This window comes from Rhipicephalus microplus, chromosome 3, assembly GCF_043290135.1.
Source record: "Rhipicephalus microplus isolate Deutch F79 chromosome 3, USDA_Rmic, whole genome shotgun sequence".
In the NCBI taxonomy this organism is placed as follows: domain Eukaryota; kingdom Metazoa; phylum Arthropoda; class Arachnida; order Ixodida; family Ixodidae; genus Rhipicephalus; species Rhipicephalus microplus.
Genome location: NC_134702.1, coordinates 53,649,180 through 53,663,732, shown reverse-complemented (window position 1 = coordinate 53,663,732; position 14,553 = coordinate 53,649,180).

Genomic DNA, 14,553 nt, shown 5'->3' with positions numbered 1-14,553 from the left:
GTTATTAAAAGACAGTGAACCTAATATGTGTGTTGCATCTGCAAGCCAAACACCCGTAACTTCCGAGATGTAGAGACTTCGTTCTTGCGTAAACTTGATTTCGTGGTAAGGGTATTTACTAGGCATTACACGATGACACACATTCCTGTAAGATCGTTTGTTCTGTGTTACTGACAATCGTCTTGTATTGAGGTCGACTCAACAGATAAGGAACGATAACAGCAACAAGAGAAGCCATCTCTGCCATTGATTATCAGATGATTACCGATAAGGTTTCACAAATGATGAAGCAACACCATTCACATAAAGTCGCAAAGAAGGCAAGAAGAGAGCGACCGGAGAAACACACTGGTATTGATATAGCTTAATATATTCATGACGGTTTTTGTCTTTTTTTCACTCGACGTAGACTTTACCTTATCACGTGTCAGGTAATGGGCTTTGAACAAGGCTCCGCAATACTCCATTATCTCGCTAGTTATAGGCTCTCTATTTTTGTTTAGCCTAAGCGTCATCATAATTTACGGCTAAAATGGGCAAATGTAAGTGTAAAGGCCGTATGTAGACCCGCCGCGGTGGTCTAGTGGCTAAGGTACTCGGCTGCTGACGCGCAGGTCACGGGATCAAATCCCTGCTGCGGCAGCTGCATTTCCGATGGAGGCCGAAATGTTGTAGGCCCGTGTACTCATGTTTTGGTGCACGTTAAAGAAACCCAGCTGGTCGAAATCTCCGGAGCCCTCCACAACGGCGTCTCTCATAATCATTCGGTGGTTTTGGGACGTTTAACACCCCATCTCAATCAAATCAAAGGTCGTATGTAGCGGAAATAGTTTTTTTTTTCTTACCCTGTAAACTCGAACTTTCTTCCTTGTTTCCGGCATCACTGAGTCACAGTTCTCCAACAAGGGAACGGTCAATGACGGTACGGGCAGCTGAAGTGGCTGAATTCTGAGTGTGGTGTTGGGCAACAGAAGCAACTCGTGTGTTTGTAAAGTGTGCGCTGTAGCCAAACCGGTCGGCAAGGGTCGTGTTTTGTGCTGTAATATGGATGCCGCCAAGACTCGCCTTCTTATTTTTCTTCCTGCGTCCGCCATCCGAGCGATACGAGGAAATAGTCGACATTTTCGGTGTATGGTGCTAGACAGACTTGTTCAGCTCCGCCGTCCTTCAATAATGGTCAACAGACGAAAAACGTCGGCAGGCTGCCGTACACGTCCATTAAAAAAATGTAGCAACAAAGATGGTTTCTATTAACGTACGTGTATTGTTGATGTACCCGCTTTCATGCACGCGTGCAGACGCGTCCCTGAACGTTCTGATGTATGTATGTAACTGCGACTGTCGTAACCGCTATAACAAGCTGCTTAGACAGACGTCGTGAGTGTTGTTTGGAATACAGAAGCGCACTTACAGTAAAGGGTTTATTGGCAAATTTGAGCAAAGCCTCCGCTACATTGTGATAACTATAAACAAAATAATGTCAGAGCCCACGCTTTGCAGTAATCGATTTCATGCGATGTGGTCACCACGTAGCCGTCAGGTTTTTCGTTTGTTTGTTTTTGCTTTAAGCAGAGCTTTGGGGAAAGCGACGTCAGCGTAAATTGAGAAGCTGTGCACAGACGGTGTGGTTACCAAGGGCGTCGACTACTCTGGCGCCCAAGGGCCTTTCCACGCGCTACCCGCACAGCCGCAACGCACGTGCCGGGACCCAAGCGGATGGTAAAAGAGCGTCGCCGATTCGCTCTCATTTGTCCCTCCCCCTCTTGTTTAAGTGCGGCAGCGGTCCTGGCACGTGCGTTGCGGCCGTGCGGGTAGCGCGTGGAAAGGCCCTAAAGGTTAGCTTATTGTCTGTCATAACAGTAGCACTCACGTCAGAGCGCAGCCGTCAGTTTTATTGGCACGAAGGTAGCTCTACGTTCCGACGACGTGCATATCATAACTAGTAATCGTTGGCGTATTTATCCGGTATCGATAAGTTTTTGATTAGCCCCGCCGCGGTGGTCTAGTGGCTAAGGTACTCGGCTGCTGACCCGCAGGTCGCAGAATCGAATCCCGGCTGCGGCGGCTGCATTTCCGATGGAGGCGGAAATGTAGGCCCGTGTGCTCAGATTCGGCTGCACGTTAAAGAACGTATCTGCGCACGCCAATGCAATATGCAAATCTATTAATGTGGCACGTGCAGTAGTCTACGTGCAAAATAACTGCTAAGAAATTTGATGGCATCTCTGTGCAAGTTAATCGACGATTGGCTCACGCGTGCACTGCCACTATTGCAGATATGCCATGTCTCAATCATCAGACGCGTTTCTTCATTCGTACGACGGTACAAAACTGCACATTTATTGAATTTCAGTGTGCACTTGTGTTCTCGACAATGTAAATGAAGATTAGAAGATGATCATCCGGTTCGCGATCTGTTAAAACCTTTTATTTTTTTCTTTCCCTAGTAGTATTCGAAGCTGCGCGACAATAACCATCGGTAGGCCAAATCGAGCCGGGGTGGCTGATAAACAGCCCGAAACAAAAATAAATAGCAAAACAGAAATAGTGACTCAAACGTGTGACCAATCAACCACGGAGCTGGCATGGAAAATATTACCAAAACAATATAAGAAGCTGAAAAAAAAGTATATATGCTTCCAAATTTTATGCATGTCAGTATTGAAAGTGTGTATAGAGGTCACATCAAATGCAAGGCAATGAGACAATGATTGATATATATGTGGCGTTTAACATCCCAAAACCATCATATGTTTATGAGAGACGCCGTAATGGAGGGCTCCGATAATTTCGACCACCTGGGGTTCTTCAACGTGCACCCAAACGGGAACACACGGGCCTACAGCATTTCCGCCTCCATCGGAAATGCAGCCGCCGCAGTCGGGATTCGATCCCGCGACCTGCGGGTCAGCAGCCGAGTGCCTTAGCCACTAGACCACAGCGGCGGGGCAAGCAATGGGCTAAACACCTGCGCACTGATAACCATGCTGTGAGCAAACATGAAAAAACATATGGCGCTACTGCGACGTCGTCTGTTTGCGTTGGTGTGCTGCCTAGCTTGTGTCGCCGTTGATATTGTTACGGGTAACGTATTTAATAAGTTAAATACGATGCACTGTGCTCGGCGAACAAGATGGCGACAGTTCATCAACAACCAGCCACCAACGTCGTCTTTCTCTTTCTTCCAGACAGGCTGTGCCGGTGGTTGCGTATCATAACCCCCCGGCGGTAGAAGCACCGTCTCGGTGCTTGAGCAACTCGGATGCGGTAGAAGGAGGGTGATAGGGCTTGAGTCGGGCTATGTGCACGATGTCACTCGAAGGTGACGATGATGACGTTGAATCGGCTGGCACGATCTCGTATGTAACGTCAGTCACCTGGCGAACGACGCGGTATGGTCCAGTGTAGCGTGACAGCAGTTTGTCAGAAAGCCCTACACGCCGAGTGGGGGACCAGAGGAGGACAAGGGAACCCGGTGAAAAGTGCACGTTTCGATGATGGGAATCGTAGAGCTGTCTTTGGTGCTCCTGTGAAGCCTGCAGGCGACTGCGGGCGAGTTGGCGTGCGTGGTCGGCTCGCGCGATGGCTTCGCCTGCATACTCCGTGACCGAGGGCAGCAAGGTGTCAAATGGTAGGGCGGGTTCTCGGCCGTATAGAAGATAGAATGGTGAATAGCCGGCAGTGTCGTGACGTGACGAATTATATGCGAACGTCACAAATGGCAAATGAACGTCCCAGTCCTGGTGGTCGGCCGCTACGTATTTGGAAAGCATGTCGGTTATGGTGCGGTTGAGGCGCTCTGTAAGACCGTTCGTTTGCGGATGGTACGAAGTGGCAAACTTGTGCTTGGCCGAGCAAGAGCGCAGGATTTCTTCAACGACAGCTGATAGGAAGGTGCGGCCCCGGTCAGTGAGAAGTTGGCGTGGAGCTCCGTGTACTAAAATAATATCATATACCAGAAAGTCCGCCACATCGGTTGCGCAACTCGTCGGAAGTGCTCGTGTGATAGCGTACCGTGTCGCATAGTCAGTGGCGACAGCGATCCATTTGTTGCCTGAGCTGGAGATCGGGAATGGGCCAAGCAGGTCGAGGCCAACTCGAAAAAAAGGTTCAAAGGGAATGTCGATCGGCTGAAGGAATCCAGCTGGTAGCGAAGATGGCTTTTTGCGGCGCTGGCAGGGTTCACAAGCGGCGACGTAGCGTCGAACAGAGCGGGCAAGACCAGGCCAAAAGAAACGACGACGTACACGGTCGTATGTGCGAGAGACGCCCAAGTGGCCCGCCAAAGGAGCGTCATGAAGTTGGTTGAGAACAGTCGCACGAAGATGTGCTGGTATGACGGGGAGCAAGTCATGGCCATATGGATCGAGGTTACGGCGATACAGGATGCCGTCTTTTACCAAGAACATTTGTAGAGATGCGTCGCGAGGCCTTGACTCAAGCTTGCTAATGATGGTTCGCAGTGAAGCATCCAGGCGTTGTTCGTGGCCAAGGTTGAGTAGCTGCGTCACAGACAGAAGGTCTGGAAAGGTGTCAGTATGGGCAGCCTCTTCCACAGGGTAGCGTGATAAGCAATCAGCATCTTGGTGTGACCGCCCTGTTTTGTACGTTACGGTGAACGTGTATTCTTGTAATCGTAGGGACCAACGAGCGAGGCGTCCTGTGGGATCCTTGAGTGAGGCCAGCCAGCATAGCGCGTGATGGTCGGTAACTACCCGGAATGGACGCCCGTAAAAGTATGGGCGAAACTTGGCGACTGCCCACACGAGAGCGAGACACTCACGTTCCGTGATTGAATAGTTGCGCTCGGCTGTAGATAGCAGGCGGCTTGCATATGCTATAACACGGTCATGTCCGCGTTGATGTTGCATTAGCATTGCTCCGATGCCATGCCCACTAGCGTCAGTGCGAACCTCGGTTGGAGCTGATGGATCGAAATGGGCTAAAATCGGCGGTGTTGTAAGGAGCGTCGTGAGCTGGGAAAAAGATGAGGCTTGATCAGCGCCCCAGAAAAACGGGGTGTCCTTCTTCAGGAGGTTTGTGAGTGGGCGTGCAATGATGGCGAAGTCCTTAACAAACCGTCGAAAGTATAGAGCACAAGCCCACAAAACTGCGAACGTCCTTTGTTGACTTCGGAACAGGAAAGTCCGTGACGGCGCGAATTTTCTCGGGATCCGGGCGGACTCCTGCGGCATCGACGATGTGGCCAAGTACGGTTATTTGACGACGAGCAAAGTGGCATTTCGACGAGTTCAGTTGAAGTCCGGCTCGACGAAAAACTTCAAGAATCGCCGATAAACGCTTGAGATGGGAGTCGAATGTGGGCGAGAAAACGATAACGTCGTCTAGATAACATAAGCAGGTTGACCATTTAAACCCTTGGAGCAACGAGTCCATCATTCTTTCAAATGTGGCCGGCGCATTACAGAGACCAAAGGGCATAACTTTGAAGTGATAAAGTCCGTCAGGAGTGACGAATGCGGTCTTCTCACGGTCCATCTCATCCACAGCGATCTGCCAATAGCCAGATCGAAGGTCGATAGTGGAAAAATACGTAGCACCGTAAAGGCAGTCTAAGGCATCGTCGATTCTAGGCAACGGATAAACATCTTTCTTCGTAATTTTGTTGAGATGCCTATAATCTACACAAAAGCGCCATGTTCCATCCTTCTTTCTGATCAGGACGACAGGAGAAGCCCAGGGGCTACAAGAGGGTTCGATTATGTCTTTTGCAAGCATCTTTTCGACTTCCCGTTGTATGACGGTGCGCTCGGACGCGGAAACACGGTATGGACGTCGGTGAATGGGACTCGCGTCACCAGTATTGATGCGGTGAGTAACAACACTCGTTCGGCTTAAAGCCGTGCTGGCGAAGTCGAAAATGTCACTATAGGACTCTAGGACGTGACGAAGGGCTTCCGCTTGATCAGGAGCGAGGTCTGTAGGTACCATGTGGTCAACGTCGACGCCCGATGAACGTGATAGAGTTGGTTCATTGTCTGAGGTGCAGCAATCATCCACTCTGAAGGGTTCAACCGTATGGTCTTGTAGAGTAGTAATTTCAGCCAGGGAGATACCTTGTGGAAGAATTTGGGCTGTGAGGGCAAAATTGACAATAGGAAGGCATGTGCGGTTTTCAACGATTGTCAAAATGGTGTGCGGAACCGCGACGCCATGCGTAAGCATCACGGCATGAATTGGTGCCACCATGTATTCACCGTCTGGTACAGGTGGTGTAGAGAAGAGGTCGATATGTGTGACACAGTTAGGCGGAAGGCGTGCGAAATCAATGCAGCAAAGGCGACTTTGGGGTGGGTTGGTCAGATCAGAAAGTAGAGGCATTTCAAGGTCAAGACAGCCGGCTGAGCAATCTATAAGGGCCGAGTGAGCGGTGAGAAAATCTATGCCTAGAATTACTTCATGAGGACAGTTTTCTATAACGGTGAAAAGAACGGCAGTGCTTCTATCGGCGATAGTCACACGGGCGGAGCACATGCCGATAATCGCGGCAGTTCCCCCGTCGGCGACTCGAACGGCTCGGTTCGAGGCGGGTGTGAGAACTTTCTTTAGGCGGCGACGAAGAGCAGCACTCATTATGGACACATGCGCGCCAGTATCGATCAACGCGCGCACAGGTACATTGTCTAAAGTAACGTTCAACAGATTCCGGGTGGTCGGTAATGTCACACGAGGATTTGTTGCAGAGGTCGTCGTCAATGCAGCTTCACCTCCAGAAGCTGCACTGCCTAGTTTTCCGGTCGGGGGCGCTGCGAATAGGTCGGAGAGGCAGGACGGCGTTGTGGGGGCGAACGAGATTGACGGCGAGCAGGGGATGGCGAGCGGGCGTAGCGAGGTCTCGTCAGAGGTGCGGCAGGATCAGCGGATGTGGTCGGCATAGGGGAACCAAAATCAAATGTTGAGGACGCCTGGTGGTGAGAAGTGGCTTGGGTAGGAGGCCCATAGCGTGCCGGCGGAGCCCAGTGATTGCGGCAGTGGCGAGCAATATGACCAACACGTCGGCAGTTGAAGCATATGGGCTTGTCGTCCAGTGTACGCCATTCGGACAAATTGCGCTGTCGAGAGTAGTTGGAACCATATCGAGGAGCGGATGGACGACGATAAAAAGGCTCGGCAGAGTAGACTGGTTGAATGGGGTGTAGGCCGACATTCGATAATTCTTGACGAACGACGGCTTGTATCAGTGAGATCGTGGTCGGTGAAGGATCAGGCGTTGGAAATGGAGTAGGTACTGGTTGCGCTGCCTCGACCTCACGACGAATGATGCGGGTGAGGTTGTCACATCGGGGAACTTGGCGGACGGAGTCATCACACGAGGAAGTAGCAGCTGTGTTCGGCAGGCGCGTGATGCCGTGGGTGACGCGGCGGGCTTTAGCCTGTTCTAGACGGCGGCATTCTGTCAGGATCGTGTCGATGGTCGTGACATTATTAAAAACCAGCAGGTTGAAGGCATCGTCAGCAATGCCTTTGAGGACATGGTTAACTTTTTCGTCTTCTGACATGCGCTGATCGACCTTGCTACAAAGCGCCAAGACGTCAAGAATGTATGACACGTACGATTCAGTAGACGTCTGGGCGCGAGTGGCGAGAGTCTTCTTGGCAGCGAGCTGACGACCAGATGAATCGCCGAAAAGATCACGGATCTTCGATTTGAAAAGATCCCAACTTGTGATTTCGGCTTCGTTGGTTTCGAACCATGTCCGCGGCGTGCCGTCGAGGTAGAACACAACATTGGCCAGCATGAGCGTCGGATCCCAGCGGTGGGTAGCGCTGACTCGCTCGTACCGGTGCAGCCAGGAGTCAACGTCGATGGTGCCGTCAGCGGAGAAAGTTCCAGGATCCCGCAGGGGTGGCAGGGTGACGTAGGTTGTTGACTCAGATCGAGAGACCGGTGGGGATGAGGCACTGGCAGTTGAAGTAGCCGAAGAGTCCCCGGTGTTGAGACCACTGCGCGTCTCCATCGAGGTACGGGAGTCGTCCACCTCCACCAATAATGTTACGGGTAACGTATTTAATAAGTTAAATACGATGCACTGTGCTCGGCGAACAAGATGGCGACAGTTCATCAACAACCAGCCACCAACGTCGTCTTTCTCTTTCTTCCAGACAGGCTGTGCCGGTGGTTGCGTATCAATATAAGCTGCAGTGTTATTACTCAAAGGTGTGCTGCCGCGGTAGTGTAGTGGATATATACAGTGCTTGACTGCTGGCGCGAAGGTCGCAGGATTGAATCATGGCATTTAGACGGAGGCGAAAATGCTAAAGCCAGTGTGCTTAGGTGGACTTAATAGACTAGGTGGACCTTAGAGGACCCCAGGTGGTTGAAATCTTCGGAGTCCTCCACTACAGCGTCCATCACGATCATGTCGTGGTTTCGGGACGTGAAACCCGAACAATAATTATCCTTAGGGGGCATTGCAACACGATATCAGCGCGAAAGGCATCAGATAAGACGGAAGCATTACACTGTTTTGGCAGCTCATTTTTCGTCTGTGTATACGTATAGTAGCAATTATTTACAAACAATATAGCGCATCTTGTGAGCTTCTATCTCATTTTTTTTTATTCTACGTTTTCATTCATGTGTGTGCAGTCCTTCAAGCTGTAGTGTGGGCGTAACACCGCAGTGCTTAAGCAGTTAGCCTTCCTTCAATTGTGCACCGAACTGCCGCGCTGTATAATGTGCGTGAACGTGTTTGCTCTGGTGAGAACTCTCCTCGGGAATTGAAACTTCTACATGCAACGGTATCTTAATCAACGCTCTCGAACTCATTTAGTGCTACTAGTATACACTACATGCTTCATCATGTGTATGAGAAGCGCGGATACGATGTTAACATTGGATTGGAACAGCGCCTTTGTATTTGTATTGGAAGTCACGTGCTTGTCATGAGACTCACAGTGTTAGCATTAGTTAGTAGCGGTATCATCAGGTCTAACTATATGTTACGCCGAACACTTTTTTAAGGACCCTGGTATGCTTAAATAAATAGCTTAAATGTGAGCTTGAACAGCTCACATTTTACGCGCTTCGAACCAGATTTTGACTTCTCGCATTTTGACTTAGTACAATTCAGCTGTATACTAAGTAGCAAACCTCAACTCGGAAGTATTCTATAGTTCAGGTTTGTCTTGGAGTTTATCTTGCCACGGAAATGAACGTGGTGCACGGGCGGCTGTTATGACGGCGTAACATGAATGCGAAAGCTTCGTAATTGGAGTCTTGTAGCAGTCCACATTTCCGGTCCGACAATATTCAGTGAAACGCTCAACCCGACATCCGGGATGCGATATTGGGGAGACTGGATATGCGGTGCTACGATATTCTTAAGCAGAACGGACAAACAAACAACAAACAAACAAACAAATAAACAAACAAACAAACAAATAAAGAAAGCTTTGTAAGACAATGTGCTCAACTACGTGGAAATTGCATTCTTGCGAAGGAGGAGAGGACATGCTATTTGAGCTATCACGTACTTGAAATAGCAACGACTTATTCGATATAAATATATTGTTGGAATATATACCCTTGTAACTTTTTTTCGACCTATCCAAAATGCAACAGGAAGCTTACCGTCATGTTTTAGACGGTTTAAATGGCATTTTCAGGTACTTATATTCGTCGTAGTAAATGTGATGCCGTCAGCGTTACAGGATATAAACTGAAGTTTTTTTTCATAGCAGCGGGCATAAGAACGACGTAATGAAGCGAACTTAGAATACTTAACTAATATGAACATTTCGCGACTGGGTAATAAATGCGCAAGATCAGATCTATTGCACATGTGTACGCCTGCGAGTTACCGTGTGTTCGTATTGTATTTGCCTTCTCAGCGTTTATTTTGTGTATGTGCGGATATGACAGGCAATATTTGTATATTCGTCATAGCAAGATGTTAGATGCTTGGATAAAGAAAGCTTTGAAATTGCTGTGTGCATAACAACCCAAACGCTAAATTGAAAATTTTAACTCTTGAGGCAGCTTTTGCTGCAAAGTAAGTAGGCATTCAGTAATGCCCTCAATACAAGAGGATAATGAAAAGACCACAGAAAACTTGTGTGTGGTTAAAGATTAAGCCATGTAATATCTACCGACGGTTCAAAAGAAACAGGAATATGTTGACGTTGTTTGCTGACGCACGGATGCTCTGATATAATGAGACGAGGGCAGCGATCGCAGCGAGATTTCTCGCAAGCAGCGTCTGAAAATCGTTGTCCTAGATGCCCTTCAGGGTGCGCTTGATTTCCTCCTCCTAAATCATGGCGAAACTGACGCGTTTGAGGAGTTGATCACATCCTCGATGCACCCCGTCGTGAAGGTTTCGATCGGTTGCTGCGCGCGCTGACGCAGGCGTTTCTCTGCTCGAAGCTTGCGAGCCATCAATTGTTTAAACCCGACGCGCTCAGGATCACCGGAAAAATGTTTTCCCGGTAACTCTAGGCAAACTTAATGCTACTTCTTTGGTATTCTCTGGTATATACTACGGCAATGCTTTGGCAGCTTGGCGGTGCGCGCACCAGTAATGTCCATTATCACAATGTACAGTCCATCACGTTGTATACCATATATGCTATTTCACCATGGTCCTTACGAAGCTATGGTTATGAATCCCTGATTAAAGGCCTGATTAAAGGACTTCGTCACTTCTGCACGTCGATTTGCCTGCGGTAGTCCACAGAGGGTGGGTCAAGGTGCTTACTGCGGAGCGACTACGATCCGCGTGTAGAAGGTTATTGCTGCGGAGCCTCGTTTGCTTATTACGCTCGATATACATATGTACTACATAGATGTCAATAAATTAATACACTGTGATTCTGCTGTAACTAAAGTAATTTCATAATTTTGTATGCAGCTTATTTCCTAACAGTGTTTTAGGCATATAAATGCTCCGACAGCAGCAAAAGTTGGCCGCCATGGTCTCGGCTACATGTGAGACACACACAAAAAATATTTAGTGATAGACTCATATCAATCATGATTGTGAGAGAACGCCACCTACAGGCTTTATATACTGGAACGCTATATACTGGTCGGCGACTTCAACGTAGATGTTATAGACCTTAGGACCTAACTTTGTCGTCGACACTTCACACAATTTACATTAAATGGGGCAGCGCTCGGGTAACATACGGTATAGTAGTCGAGACATATGCGACACACATACGAAAATATTTAACAATAGACTAACATCAATCATGATGGTGTCAGAACAATTGAAGACACCTACCGGCATGAGAGAGGGGGGGCGGATCACCGTCGAGAGCAGTCGCACCTCACTTCGGCTCCGCCAATTTTCGGCCCTCGCGTCGGTCCTTTCGACCCTATCCGGATAATTTCTTCACGGGTGGCTGGAGCACATTGTCTGGATTTCTTCGACACCCACTTTATTGCGAAACTCGCCCGGGGTGGCCCGGGAGAGCTTTCGAAAGCCTTCGACCATGCCGTGCACCGACCTAGGCCTCTTAGGCCTAGCTCGAGTGCGGCCGCCTGCACATCAGCTGACAGACGGAGCGACCGCCCGGCCGCCCGCCGCTGCCTCGTCGCCCATCTCCTAGCTGTCCACCGCTATGGAGTATATTGTCGAAGGACAGGACGTGTCCCCCGAGGAACTCTCGGACGAATCCTGGCAGTCGCCAGGCCTCCGCGCCCAAGAGCAACGCCGCGCAGCCTTGCGCCTTGCCACCGCCGCAACTAAGCCCACCACCACGCCGGCTTCTCTGCCCTCGTCGAAGCGGGTAAATACATCGCCTCCGCAGCACCGCCGCCGCGCTCCGCTCCCTCGTCTCCCGGCGGACACGATTCACATCGTCGGCCGCCCAAAAAGCCCCGTAGAACTCACCAAGCTACAACCTTGGCACTTGTACACCGCCTTGCTGCAAGCAGCGTTCCTGCAAGACCTCCCGCCCGCATCTCGCGACACGGTGCGGATCCACCCCGTCAACAACACTTTTACGCTCAGCGTCGCGGACTCGGCTCGTGCACAAGCATACCTCCGCATCACCTCCCTCACGGTTTCCGGCAACACTTTCACCGTCCACCTTTACGCCCCACCGCCAGACGATGCCCTCAGGGGCATACTGTACCACGCCTTCGACGACTTCACGGACCAAGCCATCCTTGAAGACCTTCAGGCAAGCAATCCTACCCTCTCTGTTGTGGGCGGCCGCCGCATGGGCAAGGCCCCTCACATCTTGGTCACCCTCATGGAGCCGAAACTACCGCGGTGGATCTTCTACCACGGTGTCCAGCTTCGCCTCCTTCCGTTCCGCAACAAGGTGGAAGCCTGCTACAATTGCCGCTCGACCGGCCACCGGACCGACGTGTGCCCCAAGCCGCGGCAGGAGCGGTGCCATCGGTGCGGCGCTGCTCACCCCACACCGCCCGAAGGATCGCCACCCACTTGCAACCCCCGCTGCATCGTCTGCAATGGGAATCACTCCACGTACAGTTCCAACTGTAAACACCGCTACGTGCAGCGCCCTCAACGCCAGAAGGCCCCGGCACCTGACACACACCCCCCGCCACAACAGCCTGTTCCGCCCGCAGCGGTAGTGCGCTCTTCCCAGCAAGCAGCAAGTGGTCCCTCACCAGCTCCACCGCCCAAGTCGGTTACTACCTCTCCGCCCCCCGTACCAGCGGTGCCTAAACCCACATCACAGCCCATGAATTCGACATGGCCCCGCGGCGCCCCCGGCTTGCCCTCGGAGCCGCAGGTTGTTGCACTGCAGCAAGAAAACGCCTCCCTCCGACAGCAGGTCACTGCACAAAGCGCTCAAATTGCAGCTCAGAAGACCCAAATTGATTCCCTCCAAGCGAAACTGCAAGCTCTTGAAGAGAAGCTGGAATCAGCCATCACAGTGAAATCCTCTCTGCCCTCTACCATTTGCTCCTCCTCCGACATGGACGTTCAGACTCCCGAAGGATGCACTGGCAAGCGCCGTCGACCCAACACTCCCCTTGAATCTCTTCACTTTTCTGAAGAGGTCCAGGTATCCATCAAGACGGCCTTGGTGGATCTTGAAGAGCGGTTGGATAGCCGCTTCAACTCCGTCCACCAGCTTCTCACTGCACAGCACGAAGCTCTAAATTCCCTGCGCACAGACTTCGCCGCCTACCCCCCCGCCACGTCCTTCCAATCTCTACAGTCAACAGTTGATAGCCTACAAACTGCCATGCTTGAAAGCATCCGAGCAAAGCTACCCCTCCATGCCCGCACCACCACCTCCTCCGGCGCCGCCCGAACCTCGCAAACACCGGTCGAGGCAACATCTTCCGCTGTTAAAAATGGCTGACCGATCCATCGTCACCATTTGGCAGTGGAACTGCCGTGGTTTTCGTCCCAAGCGTAACCACCTCCTTCTCCACCTACAACAACTAGACCCCTCGGACGCGCCTGATATCATCGTACTACAGGAAACTCACGCCGACGTCTCCCTCTCGGGTTACGTCGCCTACAACCAAGTAACTCACCATCCTCTGCCCCATCCCGTGACGGCCGTCCTCACCCGGCGGACGCTCGCTGTCAATCGACACGATCTACCCTTCCCTGCAGTCCATCACGTCTTTCTCGAGACACTACCTCAGCAACGTGAACAGCCCTCTCTGTTTATTCTCAACGTGTACAACCCCCCTCGCTCCACTGAAGACGCGTCTCTCCTAGCCTTGCTCCGTGCCGCTGCAGCGAAAGCAGCCAAATCACCCCTTCTTATTCTCGGCGACTTCAACGTCAAGCATCCGGACTGGGGTTACTCGAAGGCAGATGGCCCCGGAAGGAGGCTGTGGCAGCTCGCTCACGATCTCAACCTCTCCCTGCTCACCGACCCCACGCAACCAACGCGCATCGGCAACAGTGTGTGCCGCGATACCACCCCGGACCTCAGCTTCTGCCGCAGCGTGCCCGACGCGCGCTGGTATAACACGCATCAGTCCCTCGGCAGTGACCACTATGTCCTCACCATTCAAGTTCTCACCTCCCCCAGCAAGCCGCGCCCACACACGGCCCGCTATACAGACTGGGACGCTTTCCGAGAACGCCGGTTGCACTCCGCCACTTCCAACATCGAGGACCTCTCGACGTGGACCGACCAGCTGCTAGAGGACCTCGACGCAGTCACCGCCTCGATCCCCACCACGAAGGACTATCCGGCAACTGACGCCCGTCTTGCCCACCTGTGGGCCGCCCGCACCGGCCTTTGCAACCGTTGGCAGAAGCAACGTCACAACCGTCGCTTACGCCGCCGCATTGCGCACCTCGATCGTACGATCGAGCAACACACCACCGCGCTCGCCCGCCAACAGTGGGAGCAGCTCTGCTCGGGTCTCTCTGGTCAGTTGGGCTGCAGACAGTCCTGGCATCTCCTCCGCCACCTCCTCGACCCTGCTTCTGCCAAGTTGGTCGCTCGGCAGCAGTTACAACGAGTGGTCCGGGCTTACCCCGGCGACACTCCGTCGCTGATGGCAGACCTGTCCGCCAAATACCTTCAGCTTCTGCCTCCTGGCACACCTCCTCCCCCTCTCGCGTCCTACTCTGG